Source organism: Lissotriton vulgaris, chromosome 2_1 (genome assembly GCF_964263255.1).
Source record: "Lissotriton vulgaris chromosome 2_1, aLisVul1.2, whole genome shotgun sequence".
NCBI classification, from domain to species: domain Eukaryota; kingdom Metazoa; phylum Chordata; class Amphibia; order Caudata; family Salamandridae; genus Lissotriton; species Lissotriton vulgaris.
This window is the reverse complement of record NC_141687.1, coordinates 1,329,508,716-1,329,522,571: the sequence shown is the minus strand read 5'-3', so window position 1 is coordinate 1,329,522,571 and position 13,856 is coordinate 1,329,508,716. Positions and strand designations below refer to the sequence as shown.

General features: G+C 48.0%; 1 protein-coding gene across 2 annotated transcripts in view; it reads right to left on the bottom strand.

The window, feature by feature from the left end:
* Window positions 1-13,856, bottom strand: part of CLASP1 (cytoplasmic linker associated protein 1) — a 1,635,412-nt gene that overhangs the window by 1,243,865 nt on the left and 377,691 nt on the right. The window lies entirely within an intron of this gene.

The following is a 13,856-nucleotide window of genomic DNA, read 5'->3' as shown; positions in this document are numbered from 1 at the left end:
CCATGAATAAGAGAGGGGGCAATCGCGAGTTAATCCTGCGGACCTAGAATCAACATATATAAATGATTTTGCCACCATGGGGCCGGTTGGCCTAAATTCTAGTGAAGAACTTTCCATTCATCTGTATACATAATGAATATATGTTAGGTTGATATAGTTAAGCAGTATCACTTTGTGTTGAGCATTTTTCTTTCTTTTAAACATTTTTTCTAAACGGAGTCTTTTTTAACTTTTTACAGATGCAGGGACTGTTCTCACCTATTAGTGAGTACCAAAGATACAAGGATAAATGCCCACTTGGCATGTTGGTATGTTGGTACATTGGATTATCTGCCTCCAAATGCTGTTAGATTAATCTCCAGATTTGTATTTGCCCACTTGGGCTGTATTATATATTGCGAGAAACTACATTGTAGGAATGTGGGCAGAGTTGACATTAGCCCTCCCCGATTTTCTCCCTTTCTTTGTGTTTCAACTTTGAATATACTTTATTGAACAAGAATAATTTTGAAATGCACAACATGGTTACGGAGATTCATTTACAAACAGCGGGTGAACTGTAACATCATTAGGGGGGTTGCAGCTATACCGCTTAGAAAATAGGCGATTCTGACAGCAATCTAGCCACAAATGTGCAGTTTATATTTTATATCAACATTGTATGACAAAACGAATTGCTAATTCATCAGATGGTACATATTGTAATTCCATTAAACTATACGTATGTTTGATGTGAAAAGAACATACACTTTTTCAAATGTCCCCCCACAGGCTGAAATTATGGGCCTCCCTGGTGGCTTTGCACTGTCTTTATGTATCTTGGGAATCAAGTAAATAATATATATATATGTGTGTGTATATTATATATATATATATATATATATATATATGTGTGTGTATATATATATATATATATATATATATATATATATATATATATATATATATATATGTGTGTGTATATTATATATATATATATATATATATATGTGTGTGTATATTATATATATATATATATATATATATATATATATATATATATATATATATGTGTGTGTATATTATATATATATATATATATATATATATATATATATATATATATATATATATATATATATATATATATATATATATTATTTACTTGATTCCCAAGATACATAAAGACAGTGCAAAGCCACCAGGGAGGCCCATAATTTCAGCCTGTGGGGGGACATTTGAAAAAGTGTCCAGATACATTGATCACTTCCTCCAAGATCACATGAAATCCTTGCCCTCATACATCAGGGACACTATGGACTTTCTGCAGAAATTAAAAACAGTAGTGTGGAGTACGGAATATTTGTTGATCACACTTGATGTCACTGCACTGTACACAAGTATCAATCATGTGGACGGAGTGAGAGCAGTAAGGCATTATCTCAGCAGAAGGCCCATGTGTATGCTGGAACACAATAACATGCTTGTGGAGATGTTGGAAATGTGTCTTTACAATAATTACTTCATGTTTCAAAACCAAATGTTCCAGCAATTGCGAGGTGTGGCGATGGGGGCCTGCTTCTCCCCCAGTTACTCATGTCTGCACATGGGGCTGTGGGAGGAGCAGGTCCTAGGCAATGCCTTTAAAGAGGTCATGAGCAGCAAAGTGCTAGTATGGTACAGGTTTATCGATGACCTTTTCATTATTTGGAAGGGGACTGCAAGGGAAGCGGAACAGTTCATTGAAGAAATCAATCAGAATGAACTGAATCTGCATTTCACAGGTACCATCAGTGACAGTAAAGTAAATTTCCTAGACGTAGAGGTTTTTGTAGACAAAGGGGGACTGCAGACAAAATTACATCGGAAGGAGACTGCAGGTAACACCATCCTGCATGCCTCTAGTCAGCACCCCAACCATCTGATCCGCAGCATCCCTTTTGGGGAGATGCTGAGGATCAGAAGGATTTGCAGCACCGATGAAGCCTGTTTTGAAGCACAGAAAAAAAGCAAGGTACGATTCCTACAGAGGGGCTACTCTGAAAACATAGTGTCTAAGGCAATGGAAAGGGCAAACAAGACAGCATTATCTCCTAAAACATCAACAGGGGTGGATACAATACTGACCAATGCGACCGTGGACCAACCGAGATTCATTCTTGGTTATAGTTGCCAGCATAGACAGCTTCAGAGGATGGTGAGAAAAAACTGGCATATAATCACAGGTGATCCTGTGATTGGGAAAACATTGTCCACATGCCCGGCTATTACTTATAGCCGTGCCAGATCCATGAGTGACATGCTAGTCAGCAGCAGCCCTGAGGTACCATCAAGAGGCAACTGGCTAGGCAAAAGTAAGGGCTTCTTGAAATGCGCAGTATGTAAAGCGTGCACTATAGGGAAAAGTAAAACTACCTACTATTCCCCTTTCAGTGAAAGAGAACTCCCCATTACGAAGAAAATAACCTGCAAATCAGACTTTGTCATCTATGTCTTGGAATGTGTTTGTGGACTTTGCTACGTTGGTAGTACTAAACTACAAGTCCACAAGCGCATATTGCAGCACATGAGGGCAGTTGTGAACAAGGACGATGCTTACCCAGTAGCGAGGCATGTCAATCTTTGCCATAAAGGCGATGTCAATTGCCTGAAATATTACGCAATTGATATGGTGGAGCCGTTACGGAGAGGGGGAAATAGAGAGGCACGTCTGCGCGTACTAGAAACCAGGTACATTCTGGAATTAGACACTAAGGCTCCGAGTGGATTGAACGCAACAGAAGACTTGTACACTTGCCTGCACACAGAGGGTTGAATTTGTTTAGTGGAAATGAGAAGTTAGTCATCTGTGAAGGCTGTTTTTAAATTATTTATTTATCATTTCCTGCCGGATTTTTAATATTGTAGATTGTATCAAACACTTTTTTTTGGGAAATCACACATTTCTTTTCATCAGTGCTGGAGTCAACATGAATACCAGAGCAGTGTAGACGCAGTGGTCCAGATGGAATTTTAACCAATGCCCACTTGGGCAATATTAATTTAACCCCTTCCTTTTGTAAATTTTGCACAAAAGCACTTTATTCATTTGCTAAATATTGCACAGGAAATGTTTGTACATAATACTTCCACTGGGATTGTTTGTACATAGTAACATTGGCAATTGGTATATTTGTAAATAGTGTTTTAACATATTTATTGCGCAAATTTGCACATTTGTAAGGATTATTTGTCGCTTAATAATTGTGACAATTGGGGTTAACAAAACATTACAAAAAATACAATAACACAATGAATGTAAACCACATTGGTTAATATATCTAGTCCAGGCTGAAGTATTTTCTCTATTTCTACAGGCTTGGGACCATGTGACCGGACCGGCACTACAAATCACAGTGTGTTAAATGACCATGTCATGTGATCAAGGGCTCCAGGGCCCGAAACGCGTCATGGCAACCATGAGGGTGCACAGGGTGAAATAAAGACGCTTTAAAACAACCTCATCGGGTCCGTCTTCGTTATTTGGCTTTTACTGAATATCGAAGTTCCAGTCATATATATATATATATATATATATATATATATAGAGAGAGAGAGAGAGAGAGAGAGAGAGAGGGAGAAATAAATCTATATATAGATATAATTTTTAAGGGAACTTGGGTTCGAGGACCCACTGGATAATGGTCAAGCTATCTCTCACTTTTAACCCTGTCAAGACCATGGCCCCTCTTTGTAATGCCAAATTCTCGAAAACTACTGTACAAATGTACACCAAACCAAGCAAAGACATTACCAGGAGCAAACTTCTAGATTTATTCCAGATATAGTGCAATTCCATGTTTGCTTTCTGTAGTGAAGAGCAAAGATTTCTTTGGGAGTTAGATTGGAAAATGCTGCCTTTTAAATGACTATATTAATAGTTGTTTCCCTTAAAGGGTATGCATGAAATTCCAAATATCAAGATTAAGCTAAATATGGTAAGTGTATGTCGAGTAATGTGCAGATCCATAAAACAGCACCAAAGTTATTAGAAAATAAATTGTTTGACATTCCATTTACTTTTGATTTCTCCCTTGTCAACTCTGCATGAAACCCAAGATTTCTGCACTTGGCGGACATTCCATAAAGCCTGCCAAAATTCTTGCAGATTCATTAAAGCTTGTCAAGGTTATTAGCAGATAAAAACTTTTTGGGCATCCTCGATGGAGCTGCAAGAATCTTGGCATACCCATAGAAGGATAAATACACTAAATGTCATGCTAATTTCAGCATATTTGTCAAATAATGCCATACTGCTTAGCAAATTAATACTTTTCTGAACCCAACAAATGACTTACAGGTGAGGGCTGTGGCAGGCAATAGAGCACAGACTCTCGATTAGGCAATTATATTTGCTCTTGAATATGATAAAAAGTTACTCAGCACTCCTTTTACGCTAAGGACTTGTTGCATAAGACGCCATTTTTGAGACAGACCTAATGGGGGGGGCTATACCAGATTACTAACTCACCTCATTGGAGGATAAGAAACATTGTTTTGACATCATCGAATACCATTTGGACATAACGCTATGCCCAAGTGCAAAAAACTATTGCAAGGAACTATTAGATATGTTATATGATAAAAAGGAAAACACGGAAATTCAATGAGGAAAAAACCAAGGTTAAAGTGAAGTTATCTCTTTAAAAATTAAATCTGACCTTCTCTGGCTCCCTTTTTCTAATTATCTTTCGTCCACTTGTCCTGGGTCATTGTTGAGCCCTTTTATCCTATTGCTTTTACTCCTTTTTCTTCCAATACTGATTTTCTCTTCCTTTTCTTATTCTTCCTGTACTGTCCTCTCCTTCTTTCCTCCTTGTCTCTTTTTTTCTCTTCTCTTTTCCACTCTTTTCTTTTTCCTTTCTCGTCTCGTTTCCTATTGAACCGTCATTTTATAGTCTTTTTTTTATATCTCATGTTTTTTCTCATTCGGTTCTCATGTACTATTTTATTATCTTGTATTGTGTTTTCTTAAAACCAAATAAAAATTTCCTAAACTGAAAAAAGTGAAGTTATGGTTGGTTTTGATTATAATACCTTGATATTCTCAATTTCTGCGACTTTAAATAAAAAATAAAAAATTCACTGCAAAAGAAGAAGTCTTGAGTGGGACAAAACGTATTGGCTTTTGCTACAATCAAAATAATATGAGAGAATGAAAAAGAAAGAACTGAATACAAACTGCATACAGGACCTTTTCTTTGTTTCATTAAAACACGGGCAATTGAGCTACATTACCAATGCGATAACATTGCATTGGTCACCTAATCTGGAGTGCTGAGTAACATTTTATCACTTTTCTGAACACCTTTCCACTGTGTCCTTTGCACAAATAAAAAAATATGAATCACTACAAAGCCTGAAACAGTATTATACGATTCTGTGATATACATATGACTCATCATTTAGAGATCAATACAAATCAATTCCTCATTAACATATCAACTAAGTGTTCTATTCACTTGTGTCAGTTTATAAAAAATTATTTCAAAATGTATTTTTCTATGAAGGATCTACCATTCAATTTATGTAAAATATGCCAAGTTTCACGATAGCTAAGACATTTCTTAATCAGGGTATTCTTGTAGAGACAACAGTCTTTATTGAAATCATAGGAAAGTATAGTGAATAAGGATGTGTCATAATAGCTAACAAGCACTGGCGTTGCCAATAGGTCTCGCAGTAGGAAAGTTGGAGCTATTACAATTGCAAATAACAATGCCTTTTATTTTTGTTTTCATTTTAAAAACATAAAGGGCTTTGTCATTTACAAAACCAATAGCTCCAACTTTCCTACTGCGAGACCTATTGTGCACTGCACAGTGTGGGTGAAAGTGGCACTGCGTGTGTGTGAGTGGCTTTGAGTGAGTTGCGTTGCGTGGGTGAGTGGCATTGCATGTGTGAGTGGCGTTGCGTGGGTGAGTTGCGTTGCGTGGGTGAGTGGCACTGCATGGGTGAGAGTGGCGTTGCATGTGTGAGAGTGGGCTTGCGTGGGTGTGAGTGGCGTTGTGTTTCTGAAAGTGGTGCTGTGTGGCTAAAAGTGGTGCTGTGTGGCTAAAAGTGGCGTTGCGTGGGTGAGTGGCGTTGCGTGGGTGAGTGGCGTTGCGTGGGTGAGTGGCGTTGCGTGGGTGAGTGGCGTTGCGTGGGTGAGTGGCGTTGCGTGGGTGAGTGGCGTTGCGTGGGTGAGTGGCGTTGCGTGGGTGAGTGGCGTTGCGTGGGTGAGTGGCGTTGCGTGGGTGAGTGGCGTTGTGTGGGTGAGTGGCGTTGTGTGGGTGAGTGGCGTTGTGTGGGTGAGCGGCGTTGCGTGGATGAGCGGCGTTGCGTGGATGAGTGGCGTTGCGTGGATGAGTGGCGTTGCGTGGATGAGTGGCGTTGCGTGGATGAGTGGCGTTGCGTGGATGAGTGGCGTTGCGTGGATGAGTGGGGTTGCGTGGATGAGTGGGGTTGCGTGGATGAGTGGGGTTGCGTGGATGAGTGGGGTTGCGTGGATGAGTGGCGTTGCGTGGATGAGTGGCGTTGCGTGGATGAGTGGGGTTGCGTGGGTGAGTGGTGTTGCGTGTGTGAGTGGTGTTGCGTGTGTGAGTGGTGTTGCTTGGGTGAGTGAATGTGATGCATATCCTATTAGTCACTTCATCGTTGTACACTGTAACTTTTAACGCCAAATAATAAGTAGATACAACTAACAACTACTGTTTTGCTGTAAAACACCATAAAAATATATTTAAAAAAATAAAAATAAATATAAAACTAACAAGGGCTGCATTGCTAGCCCGTTTGCGAGGCAGTCGTCTTTCCTCTCTTTGCGAGCTTGCCCTTCCGGTTCATTGTGCCCTTGGTGAGGGGGGGAGGGGCGGCGCTGTCCGCGAGGGCGACGGAACCTGAAAGCCACCGAGACAGCAGCGCTATAATGTTTCATAGAAGAAGGCCACATGAATCACCCCTGGGTAGCTGGAGTGGGAACGGGATGAGTTCAGCGCACAACAGGCCTTTTAACCTTGAACATTGAACCTCGAATTGTATCCGTGCAAAAGCTAGTCTGCCAGAACGTGCAGCTGTGACTGTGTCCCTTTATCTTTTGTTTTTGAGGAGGTTCTCAGATGTTTGGTTTAAAGAGTTTCTTTCTGAACGTTGTTATGTTGGACTACATGTGAATGGGAGGCGAAGTACAATGGTGTGCAATCATTTATTAAAAAATATCGCAAGTAAGAATTTTGCTTTTGTGTAGGGCGAAGGTAATGTCATATGGCATTGTTTAAATAGCACAGAATGAAAACAAGGCTGTGTTTGCGGGGAGAGAGAGGGGAGGTGCTGGTGTGGGAGGGGGGAGGTGCTGGTGTGGGAGGAGTGCTGCTAGGGCAAGGCTGTGACGTTTCACAGATACATCTCTGTAATTGAACGACCAAACATTATTCCCATGTACAGTGTCCGACAGCCCCACAAAGGCTGTCAGGACGCCGAACACTGCCCTGGCAGCGGACACAGGCTCGCGCACTCTAAACACATGTGGAGGATAAATAAATATTAAAGGCAGGTTTTTAAATCGCGCTCAGTTTTGAGAAGAATTGTATCCGTGCAAAAGCTAGTCTGCCAGAACGTGCATCTGTGACTGTGTCCCTTTATCTTTTGTTTTTGAGGAGGTTCTCAGATGTTTGATTAAAAAATATCACAAGTAAGAATTGTGCTTTTGTGTAGGGCGAAGGTAATGTCATATGGCATTGTTTGAATAGCACAGAATGAAAACAAGGCTGTGTTTGCGGGGAGAGAGAGGGGAGGTGCTGGTGTGGGAGGGGGGAGGTGCTGGTGTGGGAGGAGTGCTGCTAGGGCAAGGCTGTGTTTGCGGGAAGAGAGAGGGGAAGTGCTGGTGTGGGAGGGGGGAGGTGCTGGTGTGGGAGGAGTGCTGCTAGGACAAGGCTGTGTTTGTGGGGAGAGAGAGGGGAGGTGCTGGTGTGGGAGGGGGGAGGTGCTGGTGTGGGAGGAGTGCTGCTACGGCAAGGCTGTGTTTGCGGGGAGAGAGAGGGGAGGTGCTGGTGTGGGAGGGGGGAGTTGCTGGTGTGGGAGGAGTGCTGCTAGGGGAGGAGAAGCCCTGGCCGTGAATGTGCGTGCATGTTTGCTCACCGATTCACGTGAACTGCAAGAAAACCGCGGGGCTGAAAGCCCTTGGTTTGAAGAGGATTTTGCTGACTTTAATTTTCCCCATTTCCCATTCCTGCGGAATGGTGAAGGCGAGACCTAAAAATACTAGAGTTAACCAAAGCAGTTGACTAGAATTCCACTTTGCAGCCACTCAGTCGAAAACTTGTCAAAGCACTTGTCCCGCTTTGTGCTAAGACGCTCTGAAGACCAAAATAATATTCTTATTTCATTAAACAGAATTACAGTACAATTGATTAACACCTATCAGTGTGCATCACAATTTTTGTTGAATGTCTTCATGCTTTTACACAGCAGCAGCATATTAGGAAGGAACTCTTACTACTTGAAAATGTTGAAGAAACTTCAAATGTGTCTTCTACCCCAAATGTGAAAAGTGTCTGTCACTACCCAACTCAAATATGCTAACACAAGTAAGAATCTTAGAAACCGGCAGACTGCAGAATCTGAAAAAAACTGCTGCAAATTTGAGTCAATCTTGTGAGCCATAGTTTTAAATCGGTGGATGTTGTAACCAAACATCTGATGTTAGAAGCTAGTTGCACAAGTTACTACTTGTGTAACAATATATCTGTAAGAGACATTAGTTAGTGATAGATTCCTTACCTTAGAATATCCCCAGGCGTCAGACTGGATCCGGAAAGTTTTGCGTAGCAGTACCCTTGCGCGTCGGTAGGCGTCGTCTGCGGCTCCGCGTCCGTCGGCGGCGGCGCCGTGATGGCGTCGTCGGAGTACTTAGACGCCGCCTTCGCGTGCTGACGTCAGTTCTTAGCCACAGCTTTTCCGCGCCAGAAGCGCAGAGCCATGACAAAAACCGACACTGGTGCCAAGAAACTAGGGCCCTGAAAGGGGATGACCTTAACCCTAGATATCGGTTCGCAGAACAGGGAGGATGGGTGGGTCGGTAAGGAATCTATCACTAACTAATGTCTCTTACAGATATATCGTTACACAAGTAGTAACTTGTGCATCTGAAAGAGACACGTTAGTGATAGATTCCTTACCTTAGAATAGATACCCCAGCAATACCATCCCCGTGGTGGTGGGTCTGCGAACCAATATTCACACCAGAAAGTCCTGGAGAACGGAACGGCCGAAGTAGCCGTCCCTCCGGACTTGACTGTCCAGGCAGTAGTGCCGTGCAAACGTGTGCAACGAGGCCCACGTAGCTGCCTGGCAAATGTCCTGCAAGGGCACACCTCGGCCCAAGGCAGTTGTAGTGGCCGTGGCTCGAGTGGAATGAGCCCTCAGCCCAACAGGGTGTTCCTTCTTAGCCAAGGAGTAACACGCCTGGATGCACATGATAATCCATCGAGAAATGGTCCTCTTGTGCACCGCTTTCCCTTTCTTAGCGCCCGCGTACCCAACAAAGAGTTGATCATCCACCCGGAACTGGCGTGTGCGATCCAGATAGAACGAGAGCGCACGTTTTGGGTCCAGACGGTGGAGCCTCTCCTCCTCTCTCGAGGGGTGCGGAGGCGGAAAGAAGGTGGGCAATGTAATGGACTGCCCAATGTGGAAGGCCGTGACCACCTTAGGCAAGAAGGAGGGCCTAGTCCTCAAAACAACCTTGTCCGGATGGACTGAAAGGAAAGGAGGCTTACAAGAGAGCCTGTAGCTCACTCACTCTCCTGGCAGAGGTGATGGCTACCAGGAAGGCAGTCTTCAAAGAAAGAAGGCGAAGTGGACAGTTGTGAAGTGGCTCAAAGGGAGCGCACATCAGAAACGTTAGTACTAGGTTCAAGTCCCACTGAGGCATCACGAAGGGAACCGGAGGAAAGGTATGAGTGACGCCCTTCAGGAATCTGTTTACGATAGGGGACTTGAACAAAGAAGGCTGGTCAGGCAGCCTTAGAAAGGCTGAAAGAGCCGAAAGATAGCCCTTGATAGTGCCCAGAGCAGAGCCCTGCTGGGCAAGAGAAAGAAGGAAGAGAAGAACCTCAGAGAGAGGGGCATTGAGGGGATCCACAGCCTTTTCTGTGCACCATGCCACAAATCTGTTCCACCTGCAGGCGTATACCGTCTTTGTGGAGGGACGCCTGGCTGCCAGAATGATGTTGCAAACTTCAGGAGGCAAGTCAAATGGCCTCAACTGTCGCCGCTCAATCTCCAAGCATGGAGGTGGAGACTGGACAGGTTCGGGTGGAGGACCGTCCCCTGCTGCTGTGACAGAAGGTCCTCCTGAAGAGGCAGACGAACCGGGAGATCGACTGACATACTGAGTAGCTCGGGATACCAGTACCTTCGTGCCCAGTCCGGAGCCACAAGGATGACTTGTGCCCGGTCGCGCTTGATCTTCTTCAGCACTCTGGGCAGAAGAGGTATAGGCGGAAAGGCGTACAACAGACCGCAGCTCCACTCGCGACGAAAAGCGTCTCTGAGCGAGTGCCGCCTTGGAAATTCCAACGCGCAGAACTGATGACATTGCGCGTTCTCTTCGGTGGCGAATAGATCTAACCAAGGCTCTCCCCATCGCAGAAAGAGGCCTTGCGCCACGTCCGAGTTCAGACGCCATTCGTGATCCATCGAGCACCGACGGCTGAATTCGTCCGCCCTGGCGTTCAGAGAACCTGCCAGGTGTTGAACCACCAGAGTCACGCCCTGATGTTCCAGCCATTGCCAGAGGCGCAGAGCCTCCTGGCAAAGGGTCCACGACCCCACAACGCCCTGTTTGTTGCAGTACCACATGGCGGTGGTGTTGTCCGTGAACACCTGCACTGCACTCCCTCGGACAGACGGGAGGAATGCTTTCAGTGCCAGACGAATCGCCCGCAGCTCCAACAGATTGATATGGAGCCGGGCCTCCGCCGGAGACCAGAGTCCTCTGATCTCCGCCTCTCCCAAGTGGCCTCCCCAGCCCCGGAGGGACGCGTCCGTCACAACTACGTGCTCCGGTTGGGGAAGGGAGAGGGATCTGCCGTTGACCCAATCGCGGTCCGTGAGCCACCACTGCAGCTGTCTCGCAGTGCCCTCCGAGATCAGGACATGGTCGGACAGGTTGCCCCGGTGCTGGGCCCACTGAAACTTCAGGTCCCACCGCAGAGCCCGCATCCGACACCGTGCGTGATGCACCAGAAGGATGCAGGAGGCCATCAGCCCCAGAAGCCGCAGCGTCAACCTGACCGAAACCCGGGATAACGGCCCGAAGATCGGAATCAGAGCCTGTATATCCCGAACCCGCTGTTCGGGCGGGTAAACCCGAAACTGCGCCGAGTCGAGAACCGCTCCGATGAAAAGGAGCTTCTGAGAGGGGCACAGGTGTGACTTCGGCACATTGATGGAAAATCCCAGCCGGTGCAGGAGATCCGCCGTAGTCTGGAGGTGGCTGACGACTGCCTGGGGCGAGCCCGCCTTCAACAACCAGTCGTCTAGGTAGGGGAAGACTGAGACCCCCAACCTGCGCAGGTGAGCTGCGACCACCGCCATCACCTTCGTGAACACCCGTGGGGCGCTGGTAAGGCCGAAGGGGAGCACGGTAAACTGAAAGTGCTCGAGGCCTACCGTGAACCGCAGGTAACGCCGGTGGGCCGGCAGGACGGGGATGTGGAAATACGCGTCCTGCAAGTCCAACGCTACCATCCAGTCTCCTGGGTCTAGGGCAGCCAAGACCTGAGCCAGTGTCAGCATTTTGAACTTCTCCTTCCGGAGGAAGCCGTTGACGTTCCTCAGAGCCAAGATAGGGCGTAGGCTCCCTTTGCCCTTCTTGGGTACCAGGAAGTAGTGGGAGTAGCAACCACGTCCTACTTCTGGCCCAGGAACGCGCTCGATGGCCCCCTTGGCCAAGAGGGCCGAAACTTCCTCCTGCAGAAGTTGGCGGATCTCAGCCAGGCGTGGCGTCGTATCGCCACCGTCGTAGCCATCGCTCTGCCCAGCGAGTCAGTAGTATCCAGTCCGCACCTGATTGAACACTTTGCTGCGTCCCGGCCCTCCACTAGGGCTTGGCCGAGTTTGGCCCGTACCTCCAACGGACACTCTGGCAGTTCTTCCGCCACCGATTCCCACAGAGAGTGGGTGTAACGGCCCAAGAGGCATGCGGTGTTGGAAGACCGCAGTCCCAAGCTAAGGGACGAGAATACCTTCTTGCCATAGGCCTCGTACCTTTTGGACTCCCTGTCCGGCGGAGCCGTCGGGAAGGCGGTCTGGGAGTTAGAGGCCTGGATAACCAGACTCTCGGGGGTGGGGTGGGTGGACAGGAAACATGGGTCGCCCGGGGCCGGGCTGTGGCGTCTGGCCACGTTCCTATCTACAGGCGAACCTGTAGTGGGCCTGGACCAAGTGCCCAAAAGAACGTCCGTCAAGGCCTCATTAAACGGCAGCAGAGGCTCCATGGAGCATGACTGCGGCTTAAGGACCTCAGTGAGGAGGTTAGTCCTCACGGCCGCGACGGGGAGCTCAAGGCCCAAGGCCTTAGCAGCCCTCATCAACACCACGCTATAAGTAGCACCCTCCTCCGAAGCCACGGTAGGAGGAGAGACGAATCCAGTGTCTGGAGAGGTGTCCAGGCCACTGGCCTCCTCAAGGTCTCCTGTCCAGTCCATGTTAGACTGACAATCCCTTGTCAGAGGGTTCTCAGACCCCTCCCAATTCTCCTCTTCCCCCATCTCCTGAGATTCAGGGTCATAAATGAATGGGGACGGTTCATAGAAATGAAAATCTCTGAACGGCGTCGAGAGCGGCGCCGATAGGCGTCGTCCCGACGTCGGAACCGATTGAGAGGAGGCATCGGGGACGGCGCCGCCCGAGGACGACGCCGGAGGGGACACCACACGGACCGACGCCGGGGGGGTCGTAATGTCCACCGGTGACGATCCATCGCCCGAAGAGGGTCCAGCGGCGCCCTGCGGTGCCGGGCCCGAAGGCGCCGACGACGCCGGGGCCGCTGTACCCTGCGGCGCCGGGCCCGAGGGCACCGGAGGTGTCGGGATCGCGGGGCCCTGCGGCGCCGGGCCCGAAGGCACCGGCGGCGTCGAGGCCGAAGCACCCGACGGCGTCGGGGTCATAGCCCCCGACCCACTAGGGCCCCCAGACGGGTTCACTGGGCCCGAAGGCGCCGCGGAACCCGTCGGAGGAGAAAGGGACCTCATGGCCATGAGGAAACGCTCGATCTCCTCCGGCGTCGCGTTAAGCCCAGGGACCGGGGGGTATGGGGCCGAACGCGGCGCCCGCGACTCCCGAGGAGCCGCGTGGGCGGTGTCACCCGAACCCCCGGCCGCATCATGCGAGCGTCGGGGGGAGCCGGAAGAGCGATGATGTCTCTTCGACTTCTTATGCTTCTTACCTGACGACTTGGACCCGGAGGAGTGGCGCCGACTCCCGGAGCTGTGACGGCTCTGTCCCCGCGACCTGTCCCTCGACCTCCCGTGGGACCGGGACCTCACACGGCGCGGGGCCGACTGGCGGATTTCGAGTCGCCTGCGGGACCGCTCCCGCCTGGCCTTCCTCGAAAGGGCCCGACAGTCGGAGCAGGCCTCGTCGCCATGGTCGACGCCCAAACACATCAGGCACAAGCGGTGGAGATCCGTGACCGACATGGTACGGTCGCACTCGTCGCAATGCTTGAATCCGGGCATCCCTAACGGCACCTTCGGAGTCGTAAACACTTCGAAACGGATCAAAAGATCACAAAAGTTTAGTCAAAAAGTGACTAGGGAACTGCTCTTTCCAGATCTGCGCTGGCTGACGCGGAA